This window comes from Emys orbicularis (genome assembly GCF_028017835.1).
Source record: "Emys orbicularis isolate rEmyOrb1 chromosome 21 unlocalized genomic scaffold, rEmyOrb1.hap1 SUPER_21_unloc_1, whole genome shotgun sequence".
Taxonomy (NCBI): domain Eukaryota; kingdom Metazoa; phylum Chordata; order Testudines; family Emydidae; genus Emys; species Emys orbicularis.
The window spans coordinates 592,906-612,608 of record NW_027045151.1 but is presented as its reverse complement, the minus strand read 5'-3'; the positions used below and the strand labels follow the sequence as shown (position 1 = coordinate 612,608).

General features: G+C 54.2%; 3 non-coding genes across 3 annotated transcripts; all 3 read left to right on the top strand.

Annotated features, from left to right (window-relative positions):
- Window positions 1–7,353: 7,353 nt before the first annotated feature.
- Window positions 7,354–7,427, top strand: TRNAT-AGU (transfer RNA threonine (anticodon AGU)). Its single transcript has one exon. It is a non-coding gene; the product is annotated as a tRNA-Thr (tRNA).
- A 1,333-nt stretch (window positions 7,428–8,760) lies between these two features.
- On the top strand, window positions 8,761–8,834 carry TRNAT-AGU (transfer RNA threonine (anticodon AGU)). Its single transcript has one exon. It is a non-coding gene; the product is annotated as a tRNA-Thr (tRNA).
- Window positions 8,835–10,274: 1,440 nt separating this feature from the next.
- Window positions 10,275–10,348, top strand: TRNAT-AGU (transfer RNA threonine (anticodon AGU)). The gene has a single exon. It is a non-coding gene; the product is annotated as a tRNA-Thr (tRNA).
- The last annotated feature ends 9,355 nt before the right edge of the window (window positions 10,349–19,703 follow it).

The following is a 19,703-nucleotide window of genomic DNA, read 5'->3' as shown; positions in this document are numbered from 1 at the left end:
AGTCAGGTTAAGGAAGTGTTGTTTACTACTTCTCATAACACAAAAACTAGGGGTCACCAAATTAAATTAATAGGCAGCAGGTTTAAAACAAATAAAAGGAAGTTCTTCTTCACACAACGCACAGTCAACCTGTGGAACTCCTTGCCAGAGGGTGTTGTGAAGGCCAAGATTATAACAGGGTTCAAAAAAGAACTAGATAAATTCATGGAGGATAGGTCCATCAATGGCTATTAGCCAGGATGGACAGGGATGGTGTCCCTAGCCTCTGTTTGCCAGAAGCTGGGAATAGGCGACAGGGGATGGATTACTTGACGATTCCCAGTTCTGTTCATTCCCTCTGGGGCACCTGGCATTGGCCACTGGCAGAGGACAGGACACTGGGCTAGATGGACCCTTGGTCTGACCCAGTCTGGCCGTTCTTGTGTGCGGCAGCACCCCCTGCACCCCTAGTTCCAGCACCTGTGCCTGCAGCCAGATACACAGGCATGTGCCCCTCCATCTTTAAAGACCTGGGGAATCTTTGAAATTCCACCTCCTGTTTGCTCGGCGCAGGCGCAAGACGGGAGAGCAGAATGGGATCCATGGTGCTTTCAAACGGAGATGGCAGGAGCGCCGTTTACAAGGGCAGCGGGCGCCGTTGAAAAGTGGCACAAAATGTTGTCGGAAGCCCATCGAAATGACGGGGCGGAGAAAACCGCATCCCGGGACGGTGAGCCCGCCCCCGTGAGGCCCTGCGGTCCCTGCCCAGAACTCCCAGCGGCAGAGGGTGGCGATTTGCACGGCAGGATGGCTACCCATGGTGCACTGCTCTCGCTGCCGATGCAAGAGCACCGACGGGGGACTCGCCCGGAGCGCTGCATGAAAGCGCCAACGCGGTTGTATTGCAGCGGTGGGGTGATCGCCGACGTACCCTAAGTCGACAAATCTGTGTCGTGAAATCATGGCCTTAGGGACTTTATTACAGCCACCCGCCAGGATTAAACCTCGGAGACCTGGTTTATCCCTCCAGTAACCATCTCTGAAGCAAACGCTCCAGGAGAGCAGAATCAAATTCTCCCGGGCATTGTCCCAGAGGGCGGCTGTCACTCATGGGGGTGGCTAGCCCTCTAGTCCCACCTCTTCTGCCCGCATCCCCGCCTCTTCCTCCCCTGGCCCCGCCCACACTCCACCCAGGCCCCGCCCCCATTCCCACTTGGGCCCCCCCAACCCCCCACCGCCCCTCCCCACGTCCCTCCTCTCCCCCACCCTCCTTGCCCCGCAAGACCCCCACTGCCCGCAGGGACACGGTGAGCGGCCGGCGAGGGAAGGGGGCCTCGTGGGGGAGGGCGGGGACGGAGAGGAGGGACTCAGCCAGGCAGTGGCGGGCATTGGAGCCTCGGGGAAGGGGCGGAGCAGGGACGGGAAGAGGTGGGGCCACCACGGCCCAGGGGTCAGCGGCGGCTGTGCCAGGGGACGCTTAGCCGCCATCTGGGGTGTCACCGGTTTACAAGCTTGTTTGATGCCCCAGCCTTTTCCCGGTCTCTCTTGGGAGCGCCCCCTCTAACGGGCGGAAGAGAGAATTAAAGGGACCCGGTACCTCTCGGTACCAGATCTACGCGCCATTCTTAGCTGAGTCCCCCCGGTGAAGAAGCTAGGACTGGGGTGAGGGGTGGAGGTTTGGATTCCCGGCCTTGGTGGGAGATAAATGTACATCCCATTTCCTAAAAGGGGAAGAGGGGAGAGAGTCAAGCTTGGGTCCAGAGCTGTCCTCCGATCTGAGTTCCTTTCTGGTGAAACTAATAGTCAACCTGCAGGGCCATCCTTAGGCATATGCAGAATACGCAGCTGCGTAGGGCACCACGACATTGGGGGCCCCATCCCCCAGCTGCCCCCTCCGTGCTTTCCTAAGGGGGTGCGGGGACCGGCACAACCCCCTTTGCCCCTGCCCCACCTCTTCCCACTGTGTCGCTCCGCTTCCCGCCGCCGGTGAGTGTGAGGGGGAGGCAGACCCCCTTCCCCCAAGCCTCCTCCCCTGAGCGACATGGCTGGGGCAGGGGGAGCAGAGCGGTCTGGGGCCGGGTCGTTCCGCTTCCTGCTCCCGGCCCCCGACTAATCCCCCGGGCCCGCAGGCCTTGAGTGCAACCCAGACCCTCCGCGCGGGGGGGAGCAGGTGCTTGGGCTGTGTAGGGCACCATCATTGTTAAGGACGGCCCTGTCGACCTGTCCCAGTGATGCCAAAATAACTTCCTGTTTTAGGGGGCCCCTGTGAGGGATTTTATACCAGTGGCCAACAAGCGGTAAAGAGAGAAAATGCGAGTGAATTTCGTAGCGGGATTTGATAAGCAGAGAGAAAAGGGGCAACGGGTGCTAGACTTTTACAGCAATGGTCAAGAATTTGAGAAAAGGCCCAAATCTGTGGAGATTTTAGACTCATATTTGATCATTAGAAAGACGGGGAAATCTCAGGGAATGTTAACTGGAATCATAAAATTGTAGGACTGGAAGGGATCTTGAGAGGTCGTCTAGTCCAGTCCCCTGCAATCAAGGCAGGACTAACTATTATCTAGACCGTCCCTGGCAGGTGTTTGTCCAACCTGCTCTTGACGGAGATTCCACAACCTCCCTAAGTAATTTATTCCAGGGCTTAACCACCCTGACAGTCAGGACGTTTTTCCTAATGTCCAACCTAAACCGCCCTGCCTGCAATTTAAGCCCATTGCTTCTTGTCCGATCCTCAGAGGTTAAGAATAGGGTGACCAGACGTCCCGATAATATCGGGACTGTCCCGATATTTCAGGGTTTGTCCCGTGTCCCAACCGATCTTTGGTCAGGATGCAATTTGTCCCGATATCCGCCGGCAGCGCTGGGTTTTTTGTTTGTTTTTTTTTGCTCCACCGGCGGGACTGACTCGGCTTTTTTTTTTTTTTTGCACCCCCACCCGCCCCCATGTGTCCCGATATTTTGTTTACCTCATCTGGTCACCCTAGTTAAGAAGAACAACATGAGTAACATGATTGGGGGGGGGGGGGAAGCAGGGCAAAATGTTAGGGTATTTTATATCAATCTTTGAGAACTGGGGAGAAAATAGGTCGAAAAAAGGAATATTTGATCATATGAGAGAGAGAAAAAGCCAAGATCTGAAGAGATGAGAAGATCTGAACAATCTACAAATGGTCAGTCATGGACACTCCACCACAGCCGGTGGTAAATTGTTCCAATGATTCACCAGTGACTCTCACCGTTACAGATTTATCTAGGGTGCCCAGATGTCCCGATTTTATAGGGACAGTCCCGATTTTTGGGTCTTTTTCTTATATAGGCTCCTATTACTCCCCACCCCCTGTCCTGATTTTTCACACTTGCTGTCTGGTCACCCTAGATTTACCTCTTCTTTCGAGGTTTTGTGACACTGTTAAATAACTGAGACAGGTGGGAAGGTTAGAAGGGATGGGATAGGAAAGTGAAATAGACCTGCGGACAGGAACAGTCCCCCACCACCACCGCCAGACAGCGCCAGGAGCTTTTGGGATGCTGCTTTAAGAGGGCAAGTGATGGGTTATGGGGCAGGCAGTGGGGTGGGGACAGTGGCTGGGGTGGGCAGGTGACTGGTAGCTGGCGGGGAGCAATGTTAGGCCGTTGGGGGCACAGCACCTGGGGCTGGGTAACCTCGAACTGGGCAGCCCCCTCCTTACCCCTTCCATGCCTTCTTGCTGGCACAGAGCGGCCGCCCCAGCCCACCCCAGAAGCAGCCGAGTCTCCGGGATTCTCCAAGCTGCACCCGCTGACCCCCTTCCCATTTGGGGAATGACTCGGGGGCAACCATGTCCCATCGAAACAAGGACAATTTGCGTCAGGTCAAACGGGTGGGGAAATATCCCACATCGGAGGAGATTTTAAAGGGACACTGAAGAATTAAGAGAGAAAATGGGGCAAGCTCAGAGGAGACTAGAGACAGAGGCAAATAATTTGAGAGAAAAGCGGGGGTGGGAGGGGGGATCTGCAGGGGGTTTATATTCATAGGTGATCATTAGGGAGAATTTTATCCGCATTTGAGGGACAAGTGGCAAAACCAGCGAGGATTTCATTAGCCCCCTGACCTGGCTGCCCCTGGAGGCACCCAGTCCAATCCACCGCCTTTCACACTGTCTTTCCCCTTCCCTCCCTCTCTGCCTTGTTTGCCACCCCTGCCCTGCCCTGGCCTGGCCCACCTCCCCCTCCACACACACACAGGGAAATCCCTTTTCTTTCCTCGCCTGAATCTCCCCAGTTTTGCTCCTGGTCAAAGCACCGACCAGCCCAGTCTCCTGAACAAGGGGGAAAATTCCCAGGGGCTGCCAGATCTGAGACTCCCAACCCCACTGGGGCAGAGACACACTTTCCTCCCCATCCCCAGCATCCCCTCTCCCCCCCAATTACCTGCTGTCTCCAGCTCAGGGGGTGGTGTCCGCAGAGCCCAGGGCTGCCCTAGGGGGGCAGATTCCAGCCGGAGAAAGTCTCCCCCCTTTAATGAAGGGCTCTCCCCCTGCGCAGACCCCACCGGGGAGGCAGCAGCTACTGCACCTTGCGGCTTGTTCTTTGTTCTCCCAACTTCCTTCCTGCCAGCACCCCCCTGCTCCTAGCTATTCCAGCCCCTTCCTGTCTGCTTCCAGCCCAACACACTCCCTGGGCCAGGGGATTTTCTCAGGAGGGAACCGCTAGCCCTCCTCTCTGCTGTTCCTCCTCCTCCAGAGTCACTGTGTTTACACACACAGAGGTTCTCATAGCTCCTGTTGGCCCCGATCCAGCCCCGGGAGAGTGAACGCGTCCCCCCGGGAACAGGAAAGCGACTCTTGTCGACACTACAAAATTAGGTCAACTTAATTCAGATCCGCTTCCAGACCCCGCAGTAATTCAGTCCGCTGTTGGTGTCCAGGCGCGACCCTCCTTCTGCGGTGATGGGCGTCCTCACCAACGGCATTTGCACCCACTGAAGTGGGGCGCTGACACACCCCTGAACGAGAAAAGTTTTGTCGTTCAGTTTCCAGTGTAGACGAAGCCTCAGGCCCTTTATCTTCCCCGGGCCGGGGGGCGGCAGGTGAGTAGTGAGGGAGAGCATCAAGAAAGGAAAGGTTTGGTTTGAACTGCATGTTTTTCATTAGGTTCAAATTGATGGTGATGATGCAGGGACGTGCCTGTCTCTGCCCGTTCCTGCCCCTGTCTGAGGCTTTGTCTACACTGGCAAGTTGTCGTTCAGAGGTGTGAAACTGTTGTCGTTCAGAGGTGTGAAAAAAAACACACACACGCACCCCGAAAGACAGACGTTTTATCGAGGAAAAGCATCGGTGTGAACAGCTCCAGCCACCAACGCTAACGCCGCTTGTTGGGGGTGGAAGATTTTTTCCTGCCTACAAACTCGCTGTAGAGCGGCACCGGTGTGTCGCTAAAAGCTGCGTAGTGTAGACAAAGCCTAATCCATGAAATGGAGACAAATATTTGTTTTCCTCTGCTGGGAAATGAGCTCACTGGAAAAAACAAAGAAACAGGCATTTTCAGTGTTGTGTGTGTCATGCGTCATGAAATTCCCCGCTCCTCCCTGGTAGTCTAGTGCCGGTTTTCAACCAGGGGCACACGTACCCCTGGGGGTACCAAGAGGTCTTCCAGGGGGTAACATCAATTCATCTAAACATTTGCCAAGTTTAACAACAGGCTACATAAAAAGCACGAGCGAAATCAGTACAAACTAAAATTTCATACAGACCATGACTTGTTTATACTGCTCTATAGGCTACACACTGAAATGGAAGATAGGTCCATCAATGGCTACTAGCCGGGATGGACAGGGATGGTGTCCCTAGCCTTTGTTTGCCAGAAGCTGGGATTCGGTGACAGGGGATGGACACTTGATGATTCCCTGTTCTGTTCATTCCCTTTGGGGCACCCAGCATTGGCCACTGTCGGAAGACAGGATCCTGGGCTAGATGGACCTTTGGTCTGACCCAGTATGTTCTTATGTTATGTTCTTAAGCACAATAGTTATATTCCAATTGATTTATTTTATAATGATATGGTAAAAATGAGACCGTCAGCCATCTTTCAGTCATAACGTGCTGGGGCACTTTTGTGTGTCGATGTCTGATTTTGTAAACAAGTCGTTTTTAAGTGGGGTGAAACTTGGGGTAGGCAAGACAATTCCGACACCGGAAAGAGGTACAGTCATCTGGAGAGGTTGAGAGCCAATGATCTAGCGGTTGGGATTTGCTGCTCTGTTTCTCTAGTCTGTGTTTGATTCCTGGGAAACGAAGGCTTTTCCCTACCCAGGCTGGGTTTTCCTGAAATTAAAGGAACTGGAATCTCACAAGAACTCCCCACACAGAAATTTCTCCCCTGCCTGCTTGCGGCTACGTGTGTCACAGGGCAACTCTGCCCCTTGGAGCGGGAACATATCTGGCTTCAAGACTAAGCTTGATAAGTGTATGGAGGGGATGGTATGATGGGCTAGCCTCATTTTGGCAATTAACTGATGTTTGACTATTAGTGGTAAATATGCCCAATGGCCTGTGATGGGATGTTAGCTGGGGTGGGATCTGAGTTACTACAGAGAATTCTTTCCTGGGTGTCTGGCTGGTGAGTCTTGCCCACATGCTCAGGGTTTAGCTGATCGCCAGATTTGGGGTCGGGAAGGAATTTTCCTCCAGGGCAGGGGTTTTTTCGCCTTCCTCTGCAGCGTGGGGCACGGGTCACTTGCTGGAGGATTCTCTGCACCTTGAAGTCTTTAAAGCACGATTTGAGGACTTCAATGGCTCAGACCCAGGTTTGTTACAGGAGTGGGTGGGTGAGATTCTGCGGCCTGCGTTGTGCAGGAGGTCGGACTAGATGATCATAATGGTCCCTTCTGACCTTAAAGTCTATGAGTCTAACAGAGCCAGTGCACCCGTCACCCATCAGCTCACTGCAATTGCCCTTAAAAGAGGGCGCCCGGGCCCTAGAGGTGAGAAATCCCCGAGGGATGACAGGCAGGAGCAGGTCAGAGCTCCCATAGTAAGGCCATGTCTACACATACAAGCTTCCAGCGGCGCCGCGAGCGGCAGAGCCGTGGGGACGGAAGAGCATCTCCTGCTAACACGGGGCTGTGCACCCGAGCGGTTATGCCGGCAAAACTTACGTTGCTCGGGGGGGGTTCACACCCCTGAGTGACAAAAATGTTGCCAACACCAGTGCTTTGTCACCATGGCGTAAGACAGGAGAGCTCCAGGGAGAAAGAGGAGAGGAGAGAGAGAGCCAGGCAGCTCCATGTCTGCCGGTCTTGCAGGAACTGGATTAAATCTCTGCTTTGGACTTGGCCGGTATTATCTGGGACCATCAAGTACAGCAGCATGGAGGGATTTTCAGGAGGGAGGCACCGTGGCTAAGCTGGCTAAAGCGCCTGCCTAGTAAACAGAAGATCCTGGGTTCAACTCCCAGTGGTGCCTGGCTCTTGTCTCCTCTGCTCACATTTTCCTTTTTCCTTCCAGGAAAAAAGCCCTCCCTAGGCTGGGCTGGCAAAGGCTTGTAAAAGAAGAGACCTCTTTGTGGAGCAGCGGCTCCTGGCTGGATTCTTTCTTGGAAAGAATCCAGCCAGGAGCCGATGAAAAGGCTGCCGTGATGGGCATTGGCAAGGAGGTGGCTTTGACTGCAACAGGACGAGAGCCCATGCCGTGGGCCCTTGCGATTAGCTGGGGAGGTCATCGTGTGGAGATCCGGAGAGCACCACCTCCGCAGGGCTGGCAGGAAATGGAGCGTTACTCCCAGTTCACCTCACTTTCGATTGTCGTTGGGGAAGAAGTGGAGCAGGTTGAGAAAAGCCTCCGAGGGCGGCGCCGTGGCTAAACTGGTCAAGGCACCTGCTGGGTAAAAACAAGATTCTGGATCCGGCTCCCAGTGGTGCCTCACCAAACATGTCTCCTCTTCCCACCTTGTTGTCTGTCTTTGGAGGAAATGGACAAACCCGCCTTTGTCTAGCCGTACAAACGCTTGCAAAAGACACAGGGATTTCGGGGGACACGTGTCGGAAGGAGGCACCCAACAAGCGTGGAGACAACAAACGGCCACCGTAACTCCACTTGCAGCCGTGGACGGCACCAGACAGAGAACTAAGCACTATGTGGCCACGGCTCGGGACAGAAGAGTGTCTGCCAAAGCCCTTTTCCGCTAGCAGGGGCCTCTGTGCATGGAGCTCCTGAGAGCTGGACGTCTCCAGGGAGTGGAGAACTGTGTCAGCAGCTCTTTGCGTTTCTAGATGAACATCTGCAGGGGTTGTTGCGAGGCCTCTAGCGAGTGGCCTTTCGGGAGAGCTGGCTGACAAGCCTTCCCCGTAACCAGGAGATGCCGGCGTGGCCGGCCAGTTGTTCTTCGCTGAGCCCAGCTTGTCTGTGCGGCTCCGTTTTTTGTCTCTCTTCCTCGTAAACCGAAAAGACCTTCCGGGCAATGCTTTAAGCATTTGGGCCAGACACTGAGAGCCCTCCCTGCGGCTAAGTGTTGGAAGGCGGAAAACAGTGAGTCTGGGGCTGATGAAAAGCTAGTCGAGCCCAGGTTGCTACAAGCACAACCTACAGAATACAACCCACCACACCCTCACAGCTACTGTGGGGAGGGGAGCACCTTGGGAAGTCTCTGCGTGCTCTACTGTGGCTTTGTGTGCATAGGGAGCCAGACAGCTCCATGTCTGCCCGTCCTGCCGGAAATGGAGTAAGTCTCTGCTTTGGAATTGGCTGGTATCCTCTTGGCCCATCAAGTGCAGCAGTTCTGAAGTATTTTCCATGTGGGGGCACCATGGCTAAGCTGGCTAAAGCACCTGTCTAGTAAACAGGAGATCCTGGGTTCAACTCCCAGTGGTGCCTGGCTCTGTGTCTTTCATCTCCTCTACTCACATTTTCCTTTCTCCTTCCAGGAAACCGAAGAACCCTCCCTAGGCCAGGCTGGCAATCATAGGCGCCGGCTCCAGGGCTGGAGCACCCACGGGGAAAAATTGGTGGGTGTGGCAGCTCCCCACCCCAGCTCGGCTCCGCTTCTCCCCCTCGCTCCCAGCGCTTGTGCCGCAAAACAGCTGTTTTAGGCGTCTGGAAGGGAGGGGGAACACGGTGCACTCAGGGAAGAGGCGGGGCCAGGGCGGGGATTTGGGGAAGGGATCCAATAGGAGCAGGGAGGGGGCGGAGACTTTGGGGAAGGGGTTGGAATGGGGGCGGGGAAAGGGTGGAGTCGGGGCAGGGCCAGGAGCGGGGGGGCACGGGCACCCACCGGCGCCGGGGAAAGTTGGTGCCTATGCTGCCAATTGCTGGTTAAGGAAGAGGCCTCTTTGCGCAGGAGCATTGGAAAAAATCAAACCGGGACCCTGGAGCTGATGAAAAGGCAGCCGTGACGGGCATTGGCTAGGAGGTGGCCGAATCGATAGTCTGCTGAGTCAAAAGCAACATCTTCCCTCCACTCGCTTGTATGGATCTTCAGCTGGGATATTCACGCAGACTCTTCCTCTGCTGAAATCCCGTCTAGCCGGCCAGCTGACTGATTAACCAACCACTCCGTTATGTGCTGAGATTTTTAAAATCTACTCTGTGCCAAGAAAATACAAACACTGAGAATAGCAACATAGAAACGACTCCTTCCCGATGAGAAAAGTCGGTGAATCCCACTAGTGGAGACAATGTAACGAAAACAGTTTGGCTGAAATCAAACAGCCTCCTAAGCACACAATTAAAATAGAAGAAATTAATTTCCCCTCCCTATAATCAACGGTGCCCAGGCTTCCCCATTAGAGGGTTCCCAATGTCACTCACCTGCTGCAAGATGCTTCCGAGTTCGGGCAAACAGCCGGCTTCTTGCTCCTGGGTTCAGCTGCTCCCAATGCACGTGGCCCTTTGCAAAGCAGCTAACCTGCCTCCTTGCACTCTGACCCCCGCCACAGGTAACCTATGGGAGCCGACCCCAAAACTACCCCGCCCAAATTCCAGAAACTTCCGGAGGTGGAGGGCCAAATCTGCCTAGCAACAGTGACCCAGACACGACTCATGCCTACTCCCTCGTCCTGCTGCTAAGGGGTCTCTTAAAGAGATCTCTCCCTATTAGGCACATGGGTTACAAACGCAGAGTACAAATCACTATATGACCTCGGCTGCCACTTTGAAAACTGTCTCTGTGCTCAGCTGTGGCTTTCTGTGCCCAGGGAGCCGGACAGCTCCATGTCCGCCCGTCTTGCAGGAAATGGAGTACGTCTCTGTTTTGGAATTAGCCAGTTTCCTCTTGGACCATCAAGTGGGGCAGTCCAGAAGGGCTTTGTAAAGGGAGGCACCATGGCTAAACTGGCTAAAGCACTTGTCTAGTAAACAAGAGATTCTGGGTTCGACTCCCAGTGGTGCCTGGCTTTTTGTCTTCTCTGCTTCCATTTTCCTTTCTCCTTCCAGGAAACGGAAGAGCCCTCCCTAGGCCAGGCTGCCAATTGCTGGTTAAAGAAGAGGCCCCTTTGCGGAGCAGCGTTGGAAAGAATCCAGCCAGGGCCCTGGAGCTGATGAAAAGGCAGCCGTGACGGGCATTGGCAAGGAGGTGGCTTGACTGCAGTTGCTGCAGGACGAGAACCCGTGCCGTGTGCCTAGCGATACGCTGGGGATGTTGACGCGCAGAGATCCTGATATTCAGTGGAGAACAGCCGTGTAGTGCAGTGCCCACCTCCTAGGGGAATACCCTGATCACCCAGGCTGTCCAGTCATTCCTGCCCTTTTCTGGACCAGTAAACAGGGCTTCATTTGTGCCTGGCACCTCTGGGCCTGGCCATTCCTAGCCCCGGCACCTCTGGGCCTGGCCGTTCCTAGCCCCGGCACCTCTAAGTTTAGCAGTTCATAGCCCCGGCACCTCTGGGTTTGGCCGTTCATAGCCCGGGACCTCTGGACTTGGCCGTTCCTAGCCCCGGCACCTCTGGACTTGGCGCATCAGTTAGGAAAGTAAAAAATTGCTTGAGTCCCGGCACCTCTTCCATTACAAATGAATCCCGGCCAATAAGTAACCCTGGGCCTGTGGCATGGACACTGTTCACCAGAGCTCAGCATCTCAGATCGCTGCTCCAGCCGTGGAGGCGATTCGATCCCAGACGGGTGAGGTCTCCAGGATGGCAGGGCGTCCCTCTCTGCCTTCCCCAGCTGCCCTAGTCCGACGTTCCTTCCAGGGGTCCTGCTGGTTCTTGACGTTTTCTTTATGGCGCATGGAGACTCGGGGACGGGAGGGGTCTGGGAGTCAGCGCTCCTGGGTTCTAGATGAGGGGTCCTCAAATTGAGGGGTCACAACCCCTCAGGGGGATCACAAGGTGATTATGTGAGGGCTGCAAGCACCTGCCTCCCAGCTAGCTAGCACGTCTGGTCGCGGGCTCTGCAGCCCCACGGTGACATGAGGTTTGGGGCTTGGCCTCCATCAGCCTCCATTACGCATCGCCGATGGGGGAAGCTCTGTGACTAACACTCCCTTGGCAATGGGGGAACAGTATTGATGGGAAGCTCGGGGCTTGTCTAGGGTAGGAAAAGTGATGGAGATTTGGGGAGGTCAAGGGGAAAGCGAACCCCATTCTCTGTACCGGGGTTTATGTCTGCACCGCAGCTATACGTGTGTGTTTACATCAGGGAGCTCCCTTCAGCAGCTAACTCCAGGTACAATCTGAGTGGAGACGAGGGACAGGTCGTTTTCACCTCAGTGGAGCTAGTTGTGGTCAAGCCTGTTTCCCCCACCCGGGGGGATGGGCCTCCCTGGCAGGACAGACACATGCTCCGGCTCAGCGTGGAGAGCACAGGAGACCACGCAGAGCTCATCAGCACAGGTAACCGTGATGGAGTCCCAGGATCGCAAAAGAGCTCCATCATGGACCGAACGGGAGGTACGGGATCTGCTCGCCACATGGGGAGATGAATCAGTGCTGGCTGAACTCCGTAGCAGTAAACGAAATGGCAAAATATTAGAAAAGGTCTCCAAGGCCATGAAGGACAGAGGCCATAACAGGGACGCACAGCAGTGCCGCGTGAAAATTAAGGAGCTACGGCAAGCCTACCACAAAGCCAGAGAAGCAAACGGAAGGTCCGGGGCAGAGCCGCAAACATGCCGCTTCTACGCGGAGCTGCATGCCATGCTAGGGGGTGCAGCCACCACTACCCCAACCGTGTGCTATGACTCCCTCACTGGAGAAACACACAGGGAAGCGGGTTCGGGGTACGAGGAAGATGAGGATGAAGATAATGTAGATAGCTCACAGCAGCAAGGAAGCGGAGAAACCGGTTTCCCCAACAGCCAGGATATGTTTATCACCCTGGACCTGAAACCAGTAACCCCCGAACTCACCCAAGACCCTGTGGGCACACAGGGGACCTCTGGTGAGTGTACCTTTGTAAATATTACACATGGTTTAAAAGCAAGCGTGTTTAATGATTAATGATTAATTTGCCCTGGCAATCGCGGCCAGTACAGCTACTGGAAAAGTCTGTTAACGTGTATGGGGATGGAGCGGAAATCCTCCAGGGACATCTCCAGAAAGCTCTCCTTCATGTACTCCCAAAGCCTTTGCAAAAGGTTTCTGGGGAGGGCTGCCTTATCCCGTCCGCCATGGTAGGACACTTTACCACGCCAGGCCAGTAGCACGTAGTCTGGAATCATTGCATAACAAAGCATGGCAGCGTATGGTCCCGGTGTTTGCTGGCATGCAGACAACATCCATTCCTTATCGCTCTTTGTTAACCTCAGGAGAGTGATATCATTCACGGTCACCTGGTTGAAATGGGGCGATTTTATTAAGGGGACATTCAGAGGTGCCCCTTCCTGCTCTGCTGAACAGAAATATTCCCCGCTGTTAGCCACGCGGTGGGGGGGGGGGGAGGGGTGAAGTGATCATCCCCGAGAATTGGGTGTGGGGGGGAGGGGGGTTAGTTGGGTTTGTGCTGCATGTTAACCCGGAAACCGCAGCCCCTCCTTTTACATTGCAAACCCATTTTAAATGGCCAACCCAACGGGTGCTTGGTATGGGAAATGAGGGCGCTGCTGTTTGAAACCATTCCCACATGTTAAGAAGGTTAAAAAAGCCAAAAGACTGTGGCTTACCATGGCTGCCTGCAAGCCGAAATCTGTTGCCTGGCACTGCGTGAGTGATCTCTCACACCAAACCGGCAGGCCCTCAGTATAAGAGGAAAAATGCGACCTTGTAACGAAAGCACATGTGCTGTGTAATGTGAACAGCAAAATTTAACGTGAAAGAGTGTACCCATTGTTCTCTAAAATGTGTCTTTTTTAACCACCTCTCCCTTCTCCTCCACCAGCTGCAAATGTTTCTCCTTCACAGAGGCTAGTGAAGATTAGAAGGAGAAAACGGCGGACGCGGGATGATATGTTCACGGAGCTCCAGATATCCTCCCACGCTGACAGAGCACAGCAGAATGCGTGGAGGCAGTCAATGTCAGACTACAGAAAAGCACAATATGAACGAGAGGAGAGGTGGCGTGCTGAATCGCGGGATGAACAGAGCAAGTGGTGGGCTGAAGATGATAGGTGGCGTCAGCTTGCAGACAGAAGGCAAGAGTCGATGCTCCGGCTGCTGGAGCATCAAACTGATATGCTCCAGTGTATGGTTGAGCTGCAGGAAAGGCAGCAGGAGCAGAGACCGCCGCTACAGCCGCTGTGTAACCAACAGCCCTCCTCCCCAAGTTCCATAGCCTCCTCACCCAGACGCCCAAGAACACGGTGGGGGGGCCTTCGGCCACCCAGCCACTCCACCCCAGATGATTGCCCGAGCATCAGAAGGCTGGCCTTCAATAAGAGTTAAAGTTTTAAACTGCAGTGTGTCCTTTTCCTTCCCCCCTCCCCCACCCATCCCGGGCTACCTTGGCAATTATCCCCCTAGTTGTGTGATGAATTAATAAAGAATGCATGAATGTGAAGTAACAATGACTTTATTGCCTCTGCAAGCGGTGCTCGAAGGGGGGTGGGGTGGTTGGTTTACAGGGAAGTAGAGTGAACCGGGTGGGGGGGGGGCGGAGGGTTCATCAAGGAGAAACAAACAGAAGTTTCACACCATAGCCCCCTGGCCAGTCACAAAACTCGTTTTCAAAGCTTCTCTGATGTGCACCGCGCCCTGCTGTGCTCTTCTAACCGCCCTGGTGTCTGGCTGCGCATAATCAGCGGCCAGGCGATTTGCCTCAACCTCCCACCCCGCCATAAATGTCTCCCCCTTACTCTCACAGATATTGTGGAGCGCACAGCAAGCAGCAATAACAATGGAGATATTCTTTTCGCTAAGGTCTGAGCGAGTCAGTAAGCTGCGCCAGCACGCTTTTAAACATCCAAATGCACATTCTACCACCATTCGGCACTTGCTCAGCCTGTAGTTGAACAGGTCCTGACTCCTGTCCAGGCTGCCTGTGTACGGCTTCATGAGCCATGGCATTAAGGGGTAGGCTGGGTCCCCAAGGATCACGATAGGCATTTCAACATCCCCAACGGTTATTTTCTGGTCCGGGAAGAAAGTCCCTTCCTCCAGCTTTCGAAACAGAGCAGAGTGCCTGAAGACGCGAGCATCATGTACCTTTCCCGGCCATCCCACGTTGATGTTGGTGAAACGTCCCTTGTGATCCACCAGGGCTTGCAGCAGCATTGAAAAGTACCCCTTGCGGTTTATGTACTCGGTGGCTTGGTGCTCCGGTGCCAAGATAGGGATATGGGTTCCGTCTATCGCCCCACCACAGTTTGGGAATCCCATTGCAGCAAAGCCATCCACTATGGCCTGCACGTTTCCCAGAGTCACTACCCTTGATATCACCAGGTCTTTCATTGCCCTGGCAACTTGGATCACAGCAGCCCCCACAGTAGATTTGCCCACTCCAAATTGATTCCCGACTGACCGGTAGCTGTCTGGCGTAGCAAGCTTCCACAGGGCTATCGCCACTCGCTTCTCAACTGTGAGGGCTGCTCTCATCCTGGTATTCTGGCGCTTCAGGGCAGGGGAAAGCAAGTCACAAAGTTCCATGAAAGTGCCCTTACGCATGCGAAAGTTTTGCAGCCACTGGGAATCGTCCCACACCTGCAGCACGATGCGGTCCCACCAGTCTGTGCTTGTTCCCCGGGCCCAGAATCGGCGTTCCACGGCATGAACCTGCCCCAGGAACACCATGATTTCCACATTGCTGGGGCCTGTGCCTTGTGAGAGGTCTATGTCCATGTCAATTTCCTCATCAATCTCGTCGCCACACTGCAATCGCCTCCTCGGCTGGTCCTGGTTTTGCTTTGGCATGTCCTGGCTCTGCATATACTCCAGGACAATGCGCGTGGTGTTCATAGTGCTCATAATTGCCGCAGTGATCTGAGCGGGCTCCATGATCCCAGTGCTAGCTATGGCATCTGGTCTGAAAAAAGGCGCGAAACTAATATCTGACGGACCGGGGGAGGGAGGGAGGGGCGAGTGACGACATGGCGTACAGGTACAGGGAATTAAAATCAACAAAGGTGGCTGTGCATCAGGGAGAAACACAAACAACTGTCACACAGAATGGCCCCCCCCAAAGATTGCACTCAAAACCCTGGGTTTAGCAGGCCGTTGATTTCACAGAGGGAGGGGGAAGCAAATGAATACAGAACAAATCTATTTTTTACATCTTAAGCTGGCAGACGACGGTGCAGCATGACTGATAGCCCTCGGCATCTTCTGGGTGCTTGGCAGAAAATACTGGGCGCTTGGCAGAAAATAGCATACTACGACTGATAGCCATCATCATCGTCAAGACTGTTCGCTAGGACTGAGCATGTCTGCCCAGATGCCCCTTATCGACAGCCACTGCAATACGATGATGATGGATACCAGTCGTAATATACCATCTTCTACCAAAAGGCAAGGGGCTGCTGCTGTGTAGCAATGCAGCCCCACGTCTGCCAGCCCCACGTCTGCCAGCACCCAGATAGCTGATGACGGCTACCAGTCATACTGCACCGTCTACTGCCAAAAGGCAATTAGCTGCTGCTGTGTAGCAATGCAGTACCACGTCTGCCGGCACCCAGAGGACATATGGTGACGGTGAGGTGAGGTGAGGTGAGCTGAGCTGAGCGGGCTCCATGCTTGGCATGGTATGTTGTCTGCACAGGTAACCCAGGTAAAAAGGCGCGAATCGATTGTCTGCCGTTGCTCTGACGGAGGGGGAGGGGCCTGCCGACATGTACCCAGAACCCCCCGCGACACTGTTTTGCATCATCAGGCATTGGGATCTCAACCCAGAATTCCAATGGGCGGCGGAGACTGCGGGAACTGTGGGATAGCTACCCACAGTGCAACGCTCCGGAAGTCGACGCTAGCCTCGGTACTGTGGACGCGGTCCGCCGACTTAATGCACTTAGAGCATTTTATGTGGGGACACACACAATCGGCTGTATACAACCGATTTCTATAAAACCGGCTTCTATAAATTCGACCTAATTTCGTAGTGTAGACATACCCTTAGTCTCTGGCTTAACAGGGTGTAGTAAGATGCCTAGCAGGGAGTAGGTCTTAGCCCCTACAACTAGGGTTACCATTCATCCGGATTCTCCCGGACATGTCCGGCTTTTCTGAGTTAAAAATAGCGTCCGGGGGGAATTTGTAAATGTCCGGATTTCCCCCCCATGCAGAGCGCGCACGGCTGACAGGGCAGCCGGCCGGATCGTGCCACTCGCACGGGGCTCTGGCAGCCAGAGAGAGCCCCTCCTCCGCTTCCCCCTCCTCTCCCCTGCAGCTTGAGATCACTCCCCTCCTCTCCCTCCCCCTCCTGCATTCGCAGATCGCCGGACGTTCGCAATGGGCCTCCGGCAGTCTGGAGCTCCTCCCCCTGCTCCCCCCCCACCGCTGCCCAGCGCGCCGCTCAGCAGCACTCTGCGAGGGCGGGAACCAGGCTATGCGCTCCGCTGGGGAGCGCGGCAGCGTGTCGGGCTCCGCGTGGAGCCCGACACGCTGGTCTGAGCGGCACGGAAGGGAGCCAGGGGGTCGGAGAACGGGCAGGGGGGTTCTGGAGGGAGCAGTCAAGAGACAGGGAGCAGGGGGAGGGTTGGATGGGTCAGGAGTTCTGGGGGGGCTTTCTGGGGGTGGGGGTGTGGATAAGGTTTTGGGCAGTCAGGGTACAGGTAGGGGGTAGGGTCTCAGGAGGGGGCAGTTAGGGGGGGGTCTCAGGAGGGGGCAGTTGGGGGGGGTCTCAGGAGGGGGCAGTTAGGGGACAAGGAACAGGGAGGCTTAGGTAGGGGGTGGGGTTCTGGAGGGCAGTTAGGGGCAGGGGTCCCAGGAGGGGGCAGTCAGGGGACAAGGAGCGGGGGGGGGGTTGGGAGTTCTGGGGACGGGGCTGTCAGGGGGCAGGAGTGGGGAGAGGGATCGGAGCAGTCAGGGGACAGGGAGCAGAGGGGTTTAGATGGGTCGGGAGTTCTGGGGATGGGGCTGTCAGGGGGCAGGGGTGGGGAGAGGGATCGGAGCAGTCAGGGGACAGGGAGCAGAGGGGTTTAGATGGGTTGGGAGTTCTGGGGGGGGCTGTCAGGGGGTGGGGAGTGGTTGGATGGGGCGTGGGAGTCCCAGGGGTCTGTCTGGGGGTGGGGGGGTGGATAAGGGTTGGGGCAGTCAGGGGACAGGTAGGGGGTAGGGTCCTAGGGGGCCAGTTAGGATGGGGGGAGGGTCTCAGGAGGGGGCAATCAGGGGACAAGGAGCAGGGAGGCTTAGGTAGGGGGTGGAGTCCTGGGGGGCAGTTAGGGGCAGGGGTCCCAGGAGGGGGCAGTCAGGGGACAAGGAGCGGGGGGAGGGTTGGGGGTTCTGAGGGGGGCAGGAAGTGGGAGGGAGTGGAAGGTGCAGGGGCGGGGCTAAGGCAGGATGGAGCGGGGCTAGGGCAGGGCTCCTCCCGTCCTCTTTTTTGATTGTTGAAATATGGTAACCCTACCTACAACACTTAAGAATATTGGCACCTTCTTCTCTTCTGTAATGTCATTTGCAATAACAAAAAGCTCAAAACGCTCAGTATATACGTGCCATTGCACTACAGTCTCCTCAAAAGGTTCCAGTGGCCCTGTAAGTGTAGTCATGATTTTCGTTTCAGTTTGCACAGTCAGTGCAAACAGTCAGTGCAAACAAGCCAGTTCTCACCTCCTTCCAGCAGCAAACAAGGTTTGTTTGTTTTGTTTGTTTGTTTTTTACCTTAACTTCAACTTCCTTCTGTTGCTGCGGCAGCACAGGAATGCCACCCTCGGCACCACTTTGTTGTATCCTTGGGGACAGCAGGTTTAGGTAGGGTGACCAGATGGGATGAAGAAAATATCGGGACACATGGCGGGGGGGCGGGGGGTTAGTCCCGTCGGTGGAGAGAGGGGGAAAAAAGCGGAGTCCCCGAGTCCCACCGGCGGAACAAAACAAAACAAAACAAAACCCAGGAGTGCGAAATATCGGGACAAACTGCGTCCTGACCAAACATCCGTTGGGACGTGGGACAAACGCCTAAAAATCGGGACAGTCCTGATTTTATCGGGACGTCTGGTCACCCTAGGTTTAGGAAGAAATCACTTGAGACCAGCGAGCTGTAAACCTTAAAAAGCAACCCTTTATTTTCACACACTGAACTTACCGAACCAGCCAAAGCTGGCTGGGCTATCCCCTAATAAATGAACAACAAGGTGCTATTACCACGACAACCAAATTCACAACAATTTTCACTTTCATTTTCACTCCTGCTTAATTATCTCTCAAAGTGGAGAGGACTCACATAACCCAAACATCTCAACCTTTCTCTCCCCAGCCCTGAGTTAGCAGCAGTCTGGTTTGCGAGCCAAAATGGAACTTAAGAAGAAACTTGTTGAGACTTGGCAAAAGGAACTTAGAATTGCAGCTGCTTCATTTGGCTCATTAATTTTGGTAGGGATCGAAAAAATAATGGAAGTTGAATTTAAATGTCCTCCAAAGAAGACCTTGAGAGACTGGTACGGCGTCCTCTATTTTGTTGTTCCAGCTGTGGTTTTGTTTTTCCTGAGCGCGGCTTTTCAGCCAGAATGTCTCAAGAGATGTTGCCATAGCTGTAATCACTGTTTTGGGTCTTCCTTTAAGCTTTTCTTGCCTTCTCTTATATGGATTGTCATTCTTCTCCTGGATGGAAGATACGTGGCTTGTCTGTGTAAAACATCTGAAGAAGACATCACAGCAGACAATACAGAACAGCCCAGTGACTGTTATATAAAATCACAGGTAAGGTTCTCCCATTGCAAATCTCTCATGAGAAACTCAACCATCTCTGGCATTTTGCTCTCCGCTGTCTTGGGTTCTTGGTCTAGTCTGGAATTTTTTCAGTTTCAAATGTTTAATACGGACTGGCTAAAACGAGTTCTCTAACAGGTTTCAGTGTTTAAAAAGACGCTAGCTGACGAAGATGAGACAGTTACAAATACAGGGTTGAAAAAAGTACCTTGATCCAAAGCCTGGGTGAGCCATGAAATGTTAGCATTGTATAAGAACGATTGGCAAATGCTATGTGAGATGTATTGATTTCCATTTTCTAAAATGTATTGCTTTGCGGCACTCAGGCAATAAATAAAAACACACACAACAGATCCAAAATAGAGAGTTAATTCAAAGCATATGTAAAATAGGTCACATTAAAAGAATATTGAGGTTGGAAGTCAAATGCTCTGAAGTTCAGGGGAGGTGAGTTGTATGGGCCCGGGGTGCCCGGGCTCCAGCAATATTCAGGGCCGGGTCTCTCCCCCGGCCCTGC